A 20,825-nucleotide genomic window follows, 5' to 3' on the forward strand; every position below is an offset into this window, starting at 1 on the left:
TCACACATCTGTATATATATATTTAAATGCAAGCTCCAACTTAGAAACTTGGTTCAACTATTATTGATGGAAATTTGGTCTTTGTCTGAAGCCACAATTATAATATTAATTTTTTGATGCTCAATTGTTTTTGGTTTTTTTATCAAAATAGCTCCAGATAAGGCATGAAGCCACTTAATGTAAAGAGCTAAATAAATAAATAAAATAAAAATATTTATTTACAGGCTGATATCCTCATCTTTATACTTGTTGCTTCACTATGTTTTGGCCTTCTTCGGGTGATTAACGGGGCTCATGGCACAATGGATAGAGGCGTTGACTCTCTATGGTTCCAGGTGAGCATTGTCTGAAGATAGTGGTTTTAATCCTACCCAAAAGCAAGCCAGAGGTTTAGTTGGCCAAAAACGTGGTGAGATAGCAAAAACTACAGAAGAGTAATTACTCGGGATACAGTTCCAAGACTCAGCATTCCTATCCTGTCACGGTTAATCACCTGAAGAAGGCCAGAAGACGAGTTGGCTGAAACATGGTGAAACAAAAACTATAAAGATAAGGATTACAGCCCGCAAATAAATACTTTTATTTTATTAATTTATTTATTTAACTCTTTACATCAAGTGGTTTCATGCCTTGTCTGGAGTGATTTTCATAATATAATAACAAATAATTATATTTCGTGAAAATCGCTCCAGACAAACAAATTGCATCGGCTAACACAGCATGAGAAGGACATCCAAGATGAGAATACAAGACCAAATAATACAAACTATCAATCCTCATCTCAAAAATTCTCATAACTAAGTTCGTTTCTTTTTTTAAGGAGTTTGGGAAAAGGTGTTATAAATAAAAACCCAGATAAAATACTGTTAAAAACTCGCTCAATATATGTTACCGTGACATAGGTTGACATATATTCGGCGGGTTTTTAATAGTATTTTGTATAGTTTTTTTTATTTATAACACCTTTTCCCAAACTTACCGTGTTAAAGAGAGAATCAGACGCCATCTTGAATTTTCGAATACATCGGTAAACACTGTATGTTTTTCGAGCTGAATAAATATGTTACATTGAATAAAAACACGAAAAATATATCCTGTTTGGTAGAAAAGTAACTTATCTTGCCTTTGATAACATTTATTTGTTATATATTTGTTTTTTGACAACTTTTTCGAATCTATGTGTACAGTAATACAAACCGGGAGTTTAAAATATTATCCGGGTTAGTTAATAGCGTACTATACAAAAGCTAACTCATTACCAAAATCGAAGCTCGATTTGAATTTCAAAAATTTTTAAATATCAAATTAAGTCTGTTGAATTTAATTCCATAGCATTAACTTTACATAACATTCTTTGTCAATCGCCTTTTCATTTATTTTGTTGCATAACAATGGTTTTTTTAAAGTAAACTTAACTAAAATTTAATAATTTTGTTATATATATATATATATATATTAGCATATTAAGCAATGCTATTTGGGTAAACAAATTAAGCTTAGGTATTTGGACAGTATCAAAACGCTTAATTCACTGCCCGCATAGCAGTAGCCAAATAGCGCAATGGTTAGAAGCTCCAACTGTCATTTGGGTGGTCGGGGTTTTGATCCTGGCTTGAAGTAGTTGCTTGTCTAGCCACACTGATGAGCTATGAAACAGTACTGTATGTGGATGACTGATATATATAATTAAATATAAAGACGCATTATTTAAAGTGTACACATGCGCAGTGCTGCATGTTCACTGTGATACATAGTTGCAATACATGCAGACGGCATGCATACAACTGGAGAAATATTTAGCTGAGAGAAATCATCCCAGAAATGTCTTCTTGGAGATGAGTTTTCATGCTATAATTAGGACTCAAGTCATGGAAGAATTAATATTCCTCCAGATAGAAGACACTATGGGTAATGATTATTTTTATGCCCATAGATAAACTGAGTGTGAAGAGGGCAGCACAAAGAACTTTTTCATAAATAACTCTAATGTGCAGGGGTGGTGGTTAAGGAACAGGAAGTCATATTATAATAAAACAAGTCATCTAACTTCCCTATCTCCTTCATGAATTAACTTTGTAATAAAAAATAAAGACAAAAAAAAAAAAATTGCAGTTGAAAAGTCTGAGAACTTTATTGAAGACTAGCATTTTAGCCCGGCGTTGCCCAGGTGTTTGGAGGTGTATGTTGAGCAAAAAGAGCGGTCAATTTTTTTTTTTTTTTTAACTTTGACCCCTATTATGATCCCTTAACATTTGTTTTGGAATTAAGTTAGATCCATGTCCGAGGAACCTATATCTAAAATTCCAAGTGTTTAAACCCAAAATTGTCGGAGGAGATTGGTAGAGTTCTTAAAGGTCAAATCATTGAACTTTGACCCCTTAACAGACAAATTTCTGGCTGAAAACTGATCAAAGATTTTCCCAAATCTCAGTACCCTGTATATCAAATTTCGAGTCTGTAGACTTAAAATTGACAGAGTTATTAAAATTGACAGACACGTTCACTTTTATAGATATATAGATTTGGATTCTTCAGATTACTGCTTTGATGTTAAGTGTTATTTTCACAACATTTCAGTCAATGTAACCTTCGACCTTCAGGTGTATCTCTGGAATTGCTCCGCTGAACTCCAGAATGTACAAGGAATTTCAAATGAAACTCTTTATTTAATCGATGAGAGTAGCATGTCCTCATTTCATCAACCATGACTGGATAGAAGTCCTAAGTAATGTAATGAAGACATCGACATGTATGCAAATGATCAAGCCATGGTGCAAGCATAACATCAGAGCACGATATAATGAAGAGGAAGGGGAAAAAGAGCAGAGGAAAAAAAGCATATTGTGAAGAGAGAGACTTTTAAGCCTGTATTGATATAGCAGAGTATTTCTTTTTTAACCACGTAGTGGCACGACAGGATCTTTCAAACAAGATGCAATACTCATTTACCCGCCAAACTTTTAAGATTTCAGACGACCATATACAGATATAACAGCTGGTTATAGCTGCAGACTATGCCTCTATTCAGTCTCTAAAGACAAAGATACCCCTTGTAGGGGCAGCTGCGCGTGTAACTGTGTGGCAAGAGTTGTGCAATGCACAATCCCCAACCACACCTCTCCTGAATCAGCACTGAAAATACATGTTGAGTGGTTTTTTGGTGCAGAAAATACTGCTAATAAAGGCTTTTTTTTTTTTTTTTTCAATGATAAAAAAAACAAACTTGGGTCAAATTTCTTTCTCCGAGACTTTTGCACACAATATTGGGTCCGTGTTAAAATGGAACAACCACATCACAGTACACAGTAACTTGCAATTGCATTTCACCCACAACCTCCAGAAGAGGAACTTTATAACTGAATTTTACCAAGTAAGGCTTAGTGGGGGATGCCCTTTTCTCTACCCTGCAACCTCTCTCCCACAGAAGAGACGTTGCGAGCCTATCCTTGTTTTATCGTTATTTCCATGGCAGGTGCTCGTCTGAACTCCAATCTCTGGTCCCCCCTCGCCAATCTTTCACGAAAAACACCCGTCTAGCTGAATCCACTGTCAAAAGTTTCCCCCACTCTTTATCTGTGCCTAAATCAAAACGCGGATTCCATGAACAAAGGTTCTTAGAACTGCACGCCTGTGGAACTCTGTTCCGTCTGCCTGCTTCCCACCGGACTACAACTTGGATGTGTTCAAGTCCAACGTTAACAAATTCCTAATGAACCATCCCCTTAAGTAAACACTTCATCAAATCTCCACACTAACGTAATGTACTTGCAATAACCCTTATCCCTGAGTGGCTTCCGGGCCTTGATAAGTGGTGATCACCGTGTAAAAAAAAAAAAAAAAAAAAAAAAAAAGAAAAAGAAAAAAAAAGTACTTTATCCACTACACCACAGGTCTTTGTGGACAGATGGATTCTAATATGGATTTAAGAAACCATAAACTTATTTCTAAATGTATATATTATTAATATATTACTACCTACTTATTACTAATATAGTTTGTGCGAGTTCCTTCTTTCATAGGTTCCGAAAAGGCTGCATCTACCTTTTGCAAATTTCACACAAAGGTAATCTATATTTCTGGTAATGTTCTTAGATATATTTTGTACAAAAATTCATCCAATCAATAAGTATCGAAAATCGAAAAAAAATCCAATCTTTCAAAAAAAAAAAAAATTTTTTTACAAGGGAATATTTTACGTTACACCAGTGTAATGTAACTATTTTTAAGATTGTCAAGCCAAATATCAGTTGACGTGATATTTTAAACACAGACGACATTATCATTTTTTTTTTTATTTACTTTTTTTGCGAATTAGTTCATCAACAAATTATTCCTCGTAATATATAATAATCAACTGAGGATTGATTCTATAATAATACATACGCAATCTGTATAAATTAAAATATCATGCTTAAGTGTATTGTATGACCGGACAATGCCAGGTGTCCAGCCAGTGTGTGTGTGTTATATATATATATATATATATATATATATATATATATAGCGTTAATCATGATACCCTGCACTGATGATTCCTGAAAGGATGAAGCACTAGTGTCTATAGGTATTTAATTATTATTATTATAGTAAATAATAATGTCAGACCCTTTAAGAAATATATTTCTTATCGTTGAGCACTTTCAGTTGTAATAAAGTTGGTCAACTTAGCTCAAGCTCATACGTGCGGATCATTATATAATGATTAGATCACCGACGTTAAAAACATTTAATAAAAATTAATGTTCAAATCTCAACTGTATCTCTCGCGGTCGACGGCAGCCGAGTGGTTCAGGTCCTTGTTAATGAAGCCAATCACAACTTCTGTTGCTGGGGTTTTGAATCTCTCGACTGGCGTTAATCGTGACACCCTGCACTGATGATTCCCAAAAAGATAAAACACTAGTCTCTGTAGATATTTAATAATTATTAAAGTAAATAATAAATACCTATCAATCAAGTCTGGTTAAATTTTAATAACAAGTTTACATCAAAAGCTGCACACAATCTTTAAGTTTTACTAATAAAAACAAAAAAAAAAACTTAGCCAAATTATCAGTAATACTCATCAGTGACGAAACAATATCAAAGAATTTGTACACAAACGGAATGATTTACTAAAAGATTACAGTCTGGGACAGATTTCTGCAATAAAGTTGGTCACATATACAATACCAAGTCGTGTTTTGATTTATTATGTGTCGATTGCAAACGCTATTGTATCATTGTTGCCCTTTCCAGCTATGTACGTGTATGAACTTGGATTTTCAAAATTAACTCAAAGACGAAGGTCTCAAAACTGGTTCAACACCTGATGCAGCTGGCGCGTTGCCCCACCTGTGTTTCAAACTTCTGAACATCCAAGCACATCCATTGCATTACACGACATTTAAAAAATATTTTATCTACTTTTGTGTTAGTATTTCCTTTCAATTTATTTTTTTTGTAAAAAGTAAGTTTTATTTAAATGCAAATCGATGCATACAATATCGATGCTTGTGGAATAGAAGAGATTTATTATTAAATTAAAGCTTTGCTAGTCAACGTTGGTCCCCCCCCCCCAGAAGTTTTTTTTTCATTTTGATTTTAATCAAATGCATGCTGAAATCTTCCAAATATTCCTTAATTCTAGAATTTACTAGAGTTAAAAAATTTTTTTTTTTTTTTTAAAGTGGCTTTATAAATGTTTTCTAATATTTTTAACTCTCTAAAATGTAAATATATTGGTCTATTAACTAAAACACATGCCAGCCGGAGTCTACACTTGGCATAGGCTATTAATACGAATGTTGGGATGATTAATCAGAATCAGAAAATACTAGAACTTTTTTGGATAAAAGAAAAAAAAAAAAAAAAAAAAAAAATTGTGCCAATTTTCCGATGCCAAGAACGATTTTTTCAATTGCCTTTTTTGTCTTTGAGACAAAATTTTCCATTTCCGATACTAATGATGAAATAATTATGCATTTTGAACTACCAAGTAGAACTAATATCCATAGCTTCCCCCTACTCACATTTTTACGTTTCCGAAAAATATACGCACATATCACACAAGTATATTTATGGTAATCTGACCCCCCCCCAAAAAAAAAATTAATAGTTTGATATTGGAACATTTTAAAAGAATCTGAATCGGAATCTGTACTTGTATCGGAATCAGGGAAAAATATTGGAATCGTCCCATCACTAATTAATACAGTCTCTAATTAACAAAACTTGTGGTCATCTGTTGGTGGCATTTATCATTAGTGATCGACAATGAGAAAAAAGGGGGAAAAAAATATGCGTCTAATTCACATGGTCGGGTATCAACTGAAATTGGCTTTAGAAATGTTTTCTAATGTAAAAAACAAAAATAAAAACTTTATTCTAATTAGCTGTAATTTGCAATTAACTCACCAAATGGCCCATGTCTGGTAAAGTTTTGTGTATCATTTTCACCCTTTCCCCACTGTATGTAGTTTAATTTCTCCCCCTCTCTTATTTTATACTAGCGGGGGTACCCAGCACTGCCCGGGTGTTTGTAGGTGTAAAAGAAAAAAGTGTTTTGAACCCTTGACGAACCCGAAGGCGGAAAAGAAAAGGAAAAAAATCTTAGTAGGGAGGGAGGCTCGAACCCACGACGCAGAAAAGAAAGTGAAAGAAAACATGACATTTTACTGCTACGCTAGGGAGACAAAAGTGAAAAATGTTGAAATTTAGCGATGTCAATCAAAAAGTTGACTTGCAGAAATGAATGTTGGCTGGAGGCCAGTTCAGCTTTCCGACATTTCATTTATTTGTTTGTTTCCCCGCAATGTTGGAGAAAACCAACTCCTCACAAAAAGGGAGTATCCAAATGAATAGCAATTGTCTGATATGAGGGGTTTCCCCCAGATTGATCAAAGCTGATTGCTTTCTGGACGCTCTGGCACGAAAAGCTGAGAAGCTGACTTCGCTTTTGATTTAGTTTCACTTTTATACAAAAACAACACGAACAAACACGTGAGAGGAAGGAATAGCGCGAATTTTATAAAAGTCGATCAAAATAAATGTAGACACGACGTCCCTTTGCAAACCGTATGATTTGGGAGTATATAAAAAGTTCAAAGAAATAGTCATTTAACTTAAATAGGGATGGTATAATAAAATTGTGGGGTCTGCGTTCATGCCTGGCCTCCATAGAATGGAAATAGGCACAAACTTTAATAAAGACTTTTCATATCTATCTGCGTAAGTATACTTTGATAATTATGTTTCTGTTTGAAGAAATATGGTATAATAAAATTATGGGGTGTTCGTTCGCACCTGACCTCCATAGAATGGAAATATGTCACAAAGTTTAACAAGGTTTTTTTAATATAGATCCACAGAATATTGTGATAAGTTTCAGTGTGAACAGGTATGGTATAATAAATTATGGGGTTTATCTATTTTATTTTTACTTTCATCATATTATGCTTTGGTTTTGATACCCCCAAATTCGAAGCTATCTCTTTACAATCCTTCCTTTTCATAACCTATCATACTTTCATAAATCAGAGTCCATTTTCTGTAGGCTGTTTTTGAACCCAGTCAACGACGGGTACTTTTGCTAGTGTGTATATATATACATATATATATATATATATATATATATATATATATATGAGAGAGAAAGAGATGGTGTAACTATTATGTCATTCACTCTTTTTTACAGGAGAGAGAGAGAGAGAGAAGGGCAGAGGGAGAGAGTGAAATACAAAAGAATAAACACAGGCAATTTATATTTATATAAACATGATATATATATATCAATTATATACTCATAAGTTGGATTGTTTCAGATTACTTGATTAGAGTTATTTCCCTTTGTAATGTGCCACATTAATCTGTTGGCCAATCAAAATTGAGCAATTGTGTCAGCTGACTGAATTACTTCATTTCTTTTCTTTCCCTCTTCAACACTCAAACCTTACAAACATTGGTAAGATCCTTAATAAATAAAAATGCAATCACTATTTGGGACAAAATTTCTGGAATGTGGAATTATCACAATCTACATTTTGTTTCTATGGATTATTATCTTCATCAACTTTGGTATTTATATATTACCAGCATGCTTATCTAGCGTTGCCCAGAGGGAGGGGGGGGGGGTAATAAAAAAAGTTGAAGTGCGTGTAATATCTATAAGATATTACACGCACTTCAACTTTTTTTGTGAGATCTTTCTCTCTAATCCACCTGCCCCCACCTCCTCCAGCTCCCTATTACCCTTTCTCCTGAAAGATTGAAAAAATTTTTTTTAAGCTCTTGAACCAACTTCCTTCAAAGGAGGAAGTTTCATGGGAATATCAAGTTCATTCCCAGTCCCCAGTCGCATGTATATCTCGACTGGGGGAAATGACGTTAGGTTTTTGTAGTTCTTGCAGGGAGGTGTCAACATCCTCCTATATACAGCGCCTAGTGTTCCCAAATAGTCACTCACCTAGTACTGACTAGGTTCACCATTGCTTAACTTCAGATATCTAATGAGAATTACTATATCAACGTAATTACACTAATATATCTGAGAAAAAAAAACGACAAATTATTACATAAAGAAAAAGATCTCTCTAAATGTACCCCCCACCGTTGACTAATTCTCTTCCTTTGTGTCACATAAGGAAAGAATGAATATTTCAAATGAAAAAAAAAAAAAAAAAAAAAAAAAAAAACTGCCTAAATTTTGTCCCAGACAATGGTGAAAAAATATCAGTTTTGTTGAGGTGGCTTGTGTACTTTTCAACTTTTAATTCAACACAAACAGAAAACTTTACTTTATATATTAGAATTAGTTTTTACCTTCTTTAACACATTTTTTTCTTTTTGTCAAACTCTGGACCCTCTGCCCACTCGTCCTTGCCTGAATCTTGTCTACCAAAAAACATGGTTTTATATATATAAGTTACGAAAATATATGGCATAATCGCATTGACACACTAGTTCTCATCAGATCACCAAAGTTAAGCAATATTGAGCCTGGTTAGTACCAGATGGGTGACTATTTGGGAATTCTAGGTGCTGTAGGTGCTCTCCGCTTATCTCGGCATTTGCTTCCAATCGTCCAATACATACACTTTACTTGCCACTGGTATTTAACAATATCAACTCAGGAGAGGCGTGGTTGGAGATTGCGCACCTCCTGCCACAAAAATTTCACGTGCAGGCACCCCTTCATGGGTATCCATAGTCTGTCAAAGTCTGTCTGAAGCCCTTTTTATGAAAATAAATATGGCAAGGATGAAACGTGGAATATTCTGTGTAGCTTAAATTGCCATATATATTTTCATAACTTATTACCTAGCGCTACCTATGTATTGAGCACTGTTGTAGTAAATACTAAAAATTTACACAAATTAATATAAGATATAATTTTAATGGATTAAATGAAATAGTTTTATATATATATATGCATCTCCGTCTTTTTTATTTGCCCTTTCCTCTATCTTGCTTCTTATTTTTTCCCCCTTTTCTCTCGTGTTTCTTTTTTAATGAGCGCCATTATCAATTTTGGTTTCAGTTTCAATGGCACTCAATTCTTTTTTTTTTTTTTTTTTTTTTTACTTTTAAAATTATGATTATACATTGGGTACAATATAATATGAACTAATCAACAGAGAAGTGACTATGATAATAAATACGAAATCTGCGTAAATTAAAATATCATATTTAAGCGTATTTTATGACCTAGCAAAGCTGGGTGCCCCTGCTAGTAATTAATAAAAATGCAAATCTAACGAATTTATATTGAAAGGCAATAGCTATAAAAAAAAAAAAGTTTAGCCTTTTTATTCAAAATTATTGTGCCATTTATTTTTGATACGATAATAGAAACCGACTCTTTATCCTCGGGACCCCAAAATCAACAAAGATTAGACCATTCCTGTAATGATCAGGTCTCTGTTGATTTTGCAGTGGGAGTTTAGTTCTGTGCAGTTCTAGGAGGTCCACCATCTCAGGCTTCTCTTTCTCTTTTTAAAGGAGGAGATAATTCATTGCTAATTGCCTGAGGCGCCCTTACCAGGGAACGCAGACAGTGTTGTCCCTGCACTTTTTACAGGTCAGAGTGCCTCTCCTCGACTTCTGACTTCTCAACCCCACTTTCCGACCCTGGTGTCAGTTCTTACAGTGGGAGAAAATTAAACAATTCTCTTAACGTTCATTTTAAGTTACAACATCAACGTTTATATGATAATGACAACTTTGCTGTATGCCGAGCTGAATTAAAATACAGCGGCCATCTTGGAACGTTGAACGGAAATCAAGAAATTATAGTGATTGCTACGAAGCAATCAAAGGTTTCATTTACTTATAACTGACCAGTTACAAAAAAGTGCTTATCGATTTTATTGCCAAATCGATTTTTCTTGTTAAATAACACCCTTTCATTAAATAAAAAAACTTCAACTTAGAGGCAACGGTAACAAGTGCTGTGTTGGTAAAAGAAATTTAATTACTGTAATGGTGAATACTCCAGTATAAGTCAGGCTATCATTTCTTTGTCATCGATCTTTTTCTTCCTACAAAATTTTATTCTGATTTTTCAATCTTTTATTGATAGTTTCAGCTTGTTAAGAATAAAAATTTATTGCATGAAAAAATTCTGGCTAATCACTAGACCACCGTCACCTGCAAAAAAAAAAAAAAAAAAAAAAAAAAAAAAAAATATATATATTTAAATATACATGCTAATCTAGTACTACACTTTAATTTTTGCTCCAAACTCCAACGACATAATCACGCTGACACACCAGTTCTCGTTAGATCACCAAAGTTAAACAACGTTGAACCTGATCAACACCAGATGGGTGACCATTTTGGAAATTCCAGGCGCTATATGTAGGAGGAGGTCAACACCTCCCTGCAAGAGGAGCAAAAACCTAACGTCATCATCTCCCCTAATGGGAATATGCATACGACTGGTGAACATTTATGAATTTCATACTCCTATGGAATTTCCTCCTTTGGAGGAAGCTGGTTAAACCCTCATATGATTAATGCTGTTCCCGAAAAAAAAAAATAAAAAATAAAAACTCCTTAATTAAGAATTTAACTAAAACTCATCTGACTCAAGCATCAGTCTAAAAAAAATCTGACACCAACTCTAGCAAACATTGATGCTGCCTCTATTTGAAATGTTAACAAAGTGCAGATAAGTATTCTGTAAGTCAGCTGGTCATGTTATTATCTGATTTAGTAGGTATAATAATAATGTATATGTTGAGCATCAAAAGTGGCACAAGCGAATAAATATAGGTTAAGTGTGGTCGATGAAAAGTAAGCAATTAGGCCGCATTTTAGCTCATGTTATCGCATTTTCTATCCAAAAGTTTGGAATCACAAAAGAGGAGGAAGGGGGGGGGGGGCATTACTTGACAGCGAAAAGTACTTTCACACATTTCTAAACCTACTTTCAAACACTTATAAAAACACTAGCGGGACCTGAAGAAATTCCACAGTGGACTCTTTCACATGTAATATATTGATATTCTGTGGATGTTCAGTGTAAATGGAGACTCCATGATATTATTGTAGCTCTTTTGTTAAAACTGCAAAAGTATTTATCTAACTTAGCAGGGACGCCCGGCATAGCCCGGTCATAAAATATGCTTAAATATGATATTTTAATTTATGCAGATTTCATATATGTTATTATAGAGCCAATTTTCTATTGATTCTTACATATTATAAAGTTTTGATTTCCAAAGTTTAAAAAGAAAACAATATCCATATGACTTGGGTGCATCAGCTTGAATTGAAACGAAAACCTACAAAGAAAAAACGAGTTTTTTGGAGTATTCAGTCAAACAAATTTGATTGTAAATTCCAACTTAGAGTTTTAAATGGAGTTCCTTCAGCTATAATCAAAACCGAAACCAAAACTTATGAAGAATTTGTGGTAAAATTTATTACAAGGAATTGAAGGCCATAAACAAACAACAGTCACTAGGAAGAAAATAGATGTAAACGAGACCCACAAAATAACACAAACACGCTATTGTATTAATATACAGATTTATAAACATACTTTCAAACATTTCTAAAAGTTTACGGACTTGAATTACACAATAAAAACGGTTGCTGTAAAATCTTCATGCAGTATGGACTAGTGATGGGACGATTCTAGTATTTTCCCTTCACGTCCGATACAATTACTGATTCAGTTTTATATTCCCGATTCTGTTCTAAATTCACAATTTCAATTCATTTTTAAACCTTTAAATATATATATATATATATAAAAACTTTTAAATATATATATATATATATATATATATATATATATATAAACTTTCAAATATGTATACATATATATAAACTTTTAAATATATATATAAACTTTAAATATATATATATATATAAACTTTAAATATATATATATAAAAGCGAAAATGTATGTATGTATGTATGTATGTATGTACGCTTTTCCTCGATGTCTACAAAAGGCTTCTTTCAGAGAAGCGCTCGCTCGGTTCATAACTTTTTAAAACTTTTTATATCATCTATAAATTGTAATATCTCAGAGTTATCCACGGAGCTCGCCTGTCTACTCAATTTTATTGACTTTCAAACGTTAATTATTCTACATTTCCCCGCATGTTACATTCGGTTTTCAGTATAAAAAAAAAAAGCGAAACTCGACTCTAATCACAGGCCGAAAGCCAGTTGTCTCAAGAGAGCTAAGTAACGTTTGTTCAAAGTCGACTTCATCATATCAGATTGTAACTTTCATTTTGCTCCTCCTAATAAACAGGGAGCGGGTTTTTAAAAACAAACAAACCGATTTATTGACCTCATTCAAAACTGTCCCGCACAAAATGCTTACTGCTGAATACCTATCGCCGTCACGGCAATCAAAAAAGCGCACCTGTTTTTTTTAACACTTTACTCTTTTCTAACTGCGCGTCGTGAAGGCTCCGTTTTTTTTTCACGGGCACCTGTTTTTTTTTCACATACCCCCGAAAAACACCCGGGCAACGCCGGGTACTCCTTGCTAGTATATATATAAACTTTAAATATATATATATATATATATATATATATATATATAAATCTTTAAATATATAGCTGTACAGTTGTTTTTCCGTTCACTTTTTAGATTAGCACAAGAACTATTGTAATATGTGCATATATTTTCTCAAACATAAAATTACACTTCATTATTTACAGATTCTAATTTTACTTTTAGTATATATATATATATATATATATATATATATATATAACCAATAAATATTCTTCGGTTTATCATTGGTAACAACAATGGAAAATTAAAAAAAGACAATTTAAAAAAAAAAATTCTTAAAATGGCCATATTTTTTTCCCCCCGGATTCCGACACCACCAAAAGTTCAGATTTTTCAGATTCCAATTAATCATCCCAACACTAGCACTGGCCCGCAAATCATAGAAGACCGCATTAAATATTGATAAGTCAAAATAGATTTCAGAATCAAGAAAATTCCATCGGTGCCTTTTTGGAGTTTGTCTTAAACCTCTAAAAATCAATAATTTCCCTCACTCTTTATCTGTGCCTAAATGTAGATTCCATGAACAAAGCTTCTTTCTTAGAACTGTACACATATGGAACTCGGTTTTGTTTTCCTGCTTTCCAGCTGACTACAACATGATCATTTTCAAGTCCAACATAAACAAGTTCTTGAAGAACCATCCGTTTAAGTAATCCAATTTACCAAATTTCCACAACTAATGATTACTACGATAGTGTCCCATTAACTACCATACACTCATTTAACTTATCCTCGGGTGGTCTCTGTATGACTCTAACGCCCTCTCTTGTCCGAGGGCCGGGCCACATTTGTCGCTAACCTGGTTCACGGGAGCATATTTGTGATGTACTTCTGGCCGTGTTCATCGCTCCCGGCTCGCAGGACCATAGATGCAACGCAGCAGAGCTACATTCTTACTTGTCTAGTGGTGGACCCCTCAAGGGTGACCAGACTCTCACTGTTTACTAGAAAATATCTTTCTGCTGCTCAGGGCACGCGAAATGTGAATGACCCTAAGTCCGTGTGGCAACATTGTTGATTTCAGCCGTCACTCTGACTTCGTGCTGGATCCAGTCTATCTCTTTCATCATCTGGCGTCAGGGCATACCTGAAATAAACTGCATCTTCATTCAGGCCGGCAATCGAGAAAGAAAAACTCTGGTTCATTTTCGTAAAAACCAGCAAAATAATTATTCATAAATTGTTTTACACTTGTTTGAAGTCAAGTTCTTTGATCCGAGCTTCATGATGCAGGTTGTATAACTTAAGTTCCTCTAATTAATTTCCCAGCTAAGAACAAGAGCCTTTTGACTTAACTCTTATGATGCCCCCCCCCCCATGCCAGCCAGTAAAAAGGACCCTAACTCTAAAAAGCCAATCGTTTTTATAAAACTGGCCTCTTCTCCCCTCTCTCATATTGAAGATTACTTTTCCTTTTCTTTTTTTTCTCTATCCCATTATCTTATTCTTTTTCTTCTCTCGTGAACTCCTTTCTCTATCCCCTTATTTTATTCTTTTCATTTTCTATTTCCTTGTGACCCTCTTCTTCCTCTTTCATGACCATATCTCTCCCTAGGTTCAATTTATTTACTTATGTGTCCAACTAACTTATCACTGGCTTGGTGGCCTGGTAGTTAAATACAACAGGTGGACCCAAATGACAACATCTCCCAGACACTAAAGCAGACCTTTTGAACCCAAGTCATTGTACCTGTCTCACTCAATTAGTAGTTAAAATTCATTTTTACCAAATCAAACTAAAAAAACAATCTCTTGTTCCACGAATCCTATTATCAGATTTTATATTTTCTTTTCATTGAAAAAGATACTATTTCTTCTCCGGTGGACAGAAATCTCATAAACATCTGTTTTTCCTTGACCAAGTGTCAGCATGCCACCCCCCCTCTAACCATACCCCATCCTCTCCCATCTTCATCTAGCTCAACAGGATACCTGGCACTGCCTGGGATCCCGTTACATCTGGGTCTCGGTAAGTGGTGACTCCGTGGTTAAAAAAAAAAAAATCTCACCCCTTCACTGTAGAGGTCCCCAGATGCCGGAAAGCTTTCTATTTTTGGAATTCTCTCCTTTTTCCATGTTTACTATACAAACATGCAGAAATTTAAATGTAATGTGAACAAACATCTTGCTTCACAACACCCTGCTTAACGTGCCCTTTAAATCTGACCCCTATTTCACAACAGCCCCTCATGTCTGCCTGAGGAGGTTATATGCGTTAACAGGATTATGCAAAAACTACTGAAGCAACTTGCCATTTAATTTTGGTGGAACTCATACCTGAGAAATAATGGATGTGAGGGTGTTTCCAAGTCAGATTCAAATAGCATTTAAGCTAACAAATCAAACTTTATTTCTGATTAGCCAATTTTCATTTACTATTGTTGTACCATGTTATTAACAATAAGATACTTAGTGATAATATTTTTTTGTAATTAGCTAGCTCAGCCCAAACAATGGCTAATACAAAGCATTTTTAATTAAGCACCCAAAAATAAGAATCAGCAAGGGATATAACTCACTTTATATAAAAGAATATAATAGAAGTTGTCCAAGTTTAAAATATGCAAACAAAAATTATAAACTAAGATGACTTCACTACATCCCGGGCAAAGCCAGATAAGTACAGAGTTTTTATACTCATGTCCAAAAGAAAGAAAAAAACAAAAGAAAAAAAAAAACAACTTTTTTTTAAATGACCACCTGTGGAGATATAAGCAAAATGGCTAAAATTATAAATTTATTTATAGATGAGCTCAATAAAATATCTTTTGCTAATTTCTTTTTTTCTACACAAAAAATTCAAGCATGTTACTTCATGTCACGCGAGATTAAACAAAAGCTATGTTGAATTGTAGGTTATTTATAATACAATCTCTATTAGCAAGATTATTTATTTTTAGCGATATAAAAGTACACAAAAATAAGCATTTATAAATTAGTATCGTACAACGTTTTGACAAGTTTGATTCTATTGTTGGCATTGATTCGACCAAATTCTTTCTAGAATCAGTGTTGAATCAAGATCAAAGACAGCAACACCAAGTTTTTATTTAGGAGAAACTAGCGGGGGGGGGGAGGTATCTAGCGTTGCCCGTGTGTTTGGAGGTGTGACATTGGCCGGGTGTTTGGAGGTGTATAAGAAAAAAAAGGTTTTAGTAGGAAGGTAGGATTGAACCCCGAAGCCTTGACGAAAGGTGGAAACGAAAGGGGGGAAAAGCCAGACACCTAACCATCTCGGCCACAAGGGGAGAGGAATTAATAAGTGTGTTAAGTTAAGGTTTATAAAGTGAAATATACAGGTGCGAGGAAGTGGCGTGATGTTTGACCTAGTTTTGTGCTGCAAGCCAGTTACTGTTTCCCCTCCGCCCCATCATTCTCTTTCCAAAGACGTGCTGATCGAAAATAGCTGGTAAAAGTCAGGCAAATTAAAGATAGGCACGACCCCCGTTCTTAAGTCATAGTTATTATGATATAAAAAGTTTTAAGAAGGAGGCCGACAAAAAAAGGCTTTTGCAGACATACAGAAAAAGTGCACACACATACACACACATTTTCGCTTTTATATAGATAGTAGAGGTGGAAAAAATGTGAAAAAAATTTTTTTTTTAAATATATACATATTATAAATAAAAGCATTTCAAAAATATTCTTATAATTTCTTTATACCTTGTATCTAATACGCATTACACACTAAACATACAAGTTAAAAATATATTTTAGCATTTGATTTAAAACGATCAAATTTAAAAATTGTAATCTTCTATATATATATATATATATATATATATATATATATAAAAGCGAAAATGTGTGTATGTAGGTCTGTATGTATGTGTGTTTGTATGTCTCGCAAAAACTTTTGACACAGGATTTTCGCCAAATAGGTATCATTTTGAAGCTCAAACCTTCACCCGACAAATTGGCCAAAAACATTAATTCCTTCACCCTAAACTGGACCCTTTTCTACAAGGAGGGTGCCGAAAAAAAATCGTTCCTTCATTTTCTCTCCTCCTGCTACTACAACAATGACGTCATGTTTGACCTAGAAAACATTGACGTTAGTTTAAACCACTTGCAAATGTTTTTAAAGGTTTAATTTTATTCGTTCTCAATTGTATGTCTCTTTGGCGTAGGGGTAACGTGTCAGGCTTTTTTTTTTTTCCGCCTTAGCCTCGATGCTTCGGGTTCAAGCCTATCTTCCTACCTAAACATTTTATCCTCTTTTACACCTTTTTTTATCCTTTTTTTTTTTTTTTAACGTTTGTCCGCTGTTTTGCTTTGTTTTGGTTTTTCCAATTTTTTTAACATCATGTTTTTTTATAATATTAAAACAGGGTCACCCTCTCCTACATACACACCTCCAAACACCCAGGCAACGTCGGGTACCCCCGCTAGTCTATAATATAAATCTCACGTGTCGGTTTAAATGTATGTATGTGTGCATGTTTGTATGTCTGCCTAAGACTTTCGACAGAGGTGATGGATTTTCACGAGATCAGTATCCTTTTGAAGATCGACCCTTTGGTTGACAAATATCGAAAAATTGGATAAAAACATTAATTCCTTCACCCTCAACTGGGCACTTTTCTACAAGGAGGAGGGTCGCTTTTATTGCCAATATTTTCGAAAGTCATCCCCTCTTTTTAACTGACTAGTCTTAATTTAAACCTTCGCCACTTCCAGTTTGGTGATGGATGCAACAGCAAAAACGTCATGCTTTTTTTTTTTCACATTCTTTTCCTCCTTCGTGGTACTTTTTTATTTTATGTCTATTTCGATGTTTAACTAGATTTCTGTTATTGTCATTTAGTTAATTTTAATTAACCATTTTTTTTATATTAATGAGAGATTTCTTAATTTTATTCAAATACATTTGTTTATTTTCTCCATCCAAGGGAGGCAACCCACTTTTATAATTATGTTGAAATTTTTTCCCATTGCATAATCTAATTTTATTTAGATTTTATGAGTATTAAATGTACTAAAAAATGTTATTTTCTAATTTAGTAGTTTTATTTTATTTATTCAATTTTTATCATTTATTGATTATATTATTTATTGGCGGGGGAGGGGTACCCGGGTGTTTGTAGGTGTGTGTGTGTGTTTGTAGGTGTGTGTGTTTGTAGGTGTGTGTGTTTTTGGGTAAATGAAAAGAAAAATCGTTGGTTGTTTAAAAAAAAAAAACAACAAAACAAAAACGAAGCCTTAACGCGCAGTTGGAAAATAGTAAAGTGTGAAAAAAAAAAACTGTACGACCTGGCAGCTGCCCGTTTTTGACGAGTTGATGACGTGAACTTTGAGTGCAGGACAGTGTTTTCTTTACCGCGAGTCTGTTGGCTTCTTTTTTTTATACGAAAAAGCTAAATGCACATGCGGCGATCGTAAGCAATAGCTATTCAGCAGTTACCATTTTCTGCGGGACAGTTTTTAATGAGGTCAATAACCCGGTTTGTTTGTTTTTACCTAACTTTGGGGAAAACCAACTCCCTGTTTATTAGGGGGAGTGTCTCATCTCGAAATGAAAGCAACCGTCTGATATGACAAAGCCGACATTGACCAAATGTTACATCGCTTTCTAGAGACCACTGGCCGTGGGCCAGTGATTAGAATCAAGTTTTGCTTTTTTTATATCGAAAAACGAAAGCAACACATGCCGATCCAAAAATGTTGAATATTTAATGTTTCAAAATCAGGCAAATTAAATAGAGAGGCGACCACCGTTGTTAAATCATAGATATTATCAAAAGTTTTAAGAAGTTGTGAGGTGATCGATCGGTTCTCTGAAAAAAAAAAAAAAAAAAAAAAAAAAAAGCCTTTGTTGGACATACACAAAAAGCGAACATACATACACATTTTCGCTTTTATATATATAGATTAAAACAATTTTCAATATAAATTAATCTAAGTTTTATACATTTCTATTATAACTTCAATATTCTTCAGAGGTTTTTCCATTTTCTGAAATGTATGCACATATGTAACCAATAATGTTTGTATAATGAACTATATACCAGCTCCGTCCTGCATCGAACACTTTAATAATCACACGACCTCCATTGAATTTACATCTAGGAAATTAATTGATACAACCATTATATATATATAACACTACTCTTAGCTGTACCTATCCAGCTTGTTTGACGGTCCTGCATATAACCTTAAACTATATCCGATGCAGGCTTGGGGGAGTGTGAAGCCACCCCTTAATTGCCATTGCTCCCTGATCCACTCTGACCCGGAGCAGTAGTACCTGTTAGGGTCCCAACTATGAGTTAAATAGAAACTGACTTGAAAAAAAATAAATAAATAAATATATATATATTCTATTAAAAACTTTTTCTTCAAAATAACTGGATTCGGCATTAAATAACCTGAAAGGGTTGATATACCGTAAAACAAAAATAACCAACCAGCTTGCTTGAGATGCAGTGAAGTAATTTTAATTTTTATTTTTACAAACTTTTAAACTTATATACGGAAAAAAGAAATAAATTTTAGTTCTACAGAAGACAAGTAATGTTCGATCTATATAATTATAAAACTCAAATGACCTTATAACGGTTGTTGTAACCCAACATCCAGTTTACGACTTCCGGTTGCGCATGCGTATATAAACAAACCCATAACAGCGTAAATAAACATAAATTGCTACTTTTGCAGAATTTGACCTGTGCACTGAAATATTAACGTTATTATTTAGAAATTATTATTTAATATGGAAAGGATGAGGATGTTTTGCAACTATTCTGTATTACAAGTATACTGTCACAATTTTATTACAAATAAATCAACTTTGACCCGTTGACAACATATTGTTTTACTTTGTACGTTTTCAGCATCCCAATTGTTTTTTTCCACGTTTAAATTAAATATATCAAAATTTGAATAGTGCCGATTTACCTATAAGTATGGCAAACCACTTATAATTCAATAGCTCTAAGTTTTTTTTTTCAAAAATAAATAATTATAAACAGAACGACTCATAGAAATATATATTCTTTTTTTCATTTTTAATATACTTTCATAGAAATGTTTCTGTTATGTCACAAAAACTATTTTCTTTACGTCACAAGTGTCATGCTCATACATTAATTCCATAGCTAATATAACATACTGACCCAACAGGTCAAGGGTAGTCTAGTTACTAAATAAAAATAAGGGGGAATAGCTCTTATCTTAATTGTTTTGTGGTAATCAAAAAGTGTTTCTAATCAATGGTCTGAATGAAACTACAGAAGTTTTTTTTTTAATAAACAGTAAGCAAAGTATGTTATTATAGTGCTGAGAACAGAACAATGACAAATTAAAATTGGCTAGCCGGAATCAAAGTTTAATATGTCAGCTTAAATGTTATTGAGGTCCAACTTTAAAAATCTCACAAGTAAATAACTGTTTTCATGTAATTTATGTTCTCAAGAGGAGGACGCAAATATTTTTTTAAGACTCAGTGAACTCTTTTTTTTTTTTTTTTTTTAAAAACAAAAGAATACTCTCCAACCTCACAAAAAAAGAACCAAATTTGTTTTATCACTAAGTGGTAGTATATATATTATATATATGAGAGAGAGAGCAGGCTCCTTCAGTCTTGGACAGTCTATGGATACCCACGAAGGGTTGCTTGCGTGTTAAATTTTTATGGCAGGAGGTGCGCAATCTCCAACCACACCTCTCCTGAGACGACATTGTTGAACATCAGTGGCAAGTAAAGTACAAGACGACTGGAAACAAATGCCAAGATAAGCGGAGAGCACATACAGCGCCTAGAATTCCCAAATGGTCACCCATCTGATACTAACCA

At 33.9% G+C, this 20,825-nt stretch overlaps 1 protein-coding gene and 1 pseudogene across 4 annotated transcripts in view; one reads left to right on the forward strand and one right to left on the reverse strand.

The window, feature by feature from the left end:
- Nucleotides 1-20,825, reverse strand: part of LOC145259796 (calcium-transporting ATPase type 2C member 1-like) — a 204,110-nt gene that overhangs the window by 147,878 nt on the left and 35,407 nt on the right. The window lies entirely within an intron of this gene.
- Nucleotides 8,911-9,027, forward strand: LOC145260008 (5S ribosomal RNA; annotated as a pseudogene).

This window comes from Euprymna scolopes, chromosome 35, assembly GCF_053919585.1.
Source record: "Euprymna scolopes isolate OS-2025 chromosome 35, ASM5391958v1, whole genome shotgun sequence".
In the NCBI taxonomy this organism is placed as follows: Eukaryota; Metazoa; Mollusca; class Cephalopoda; order Sepiida; family Sepiolidae; genus Euprymna; species Euprymna scolopes.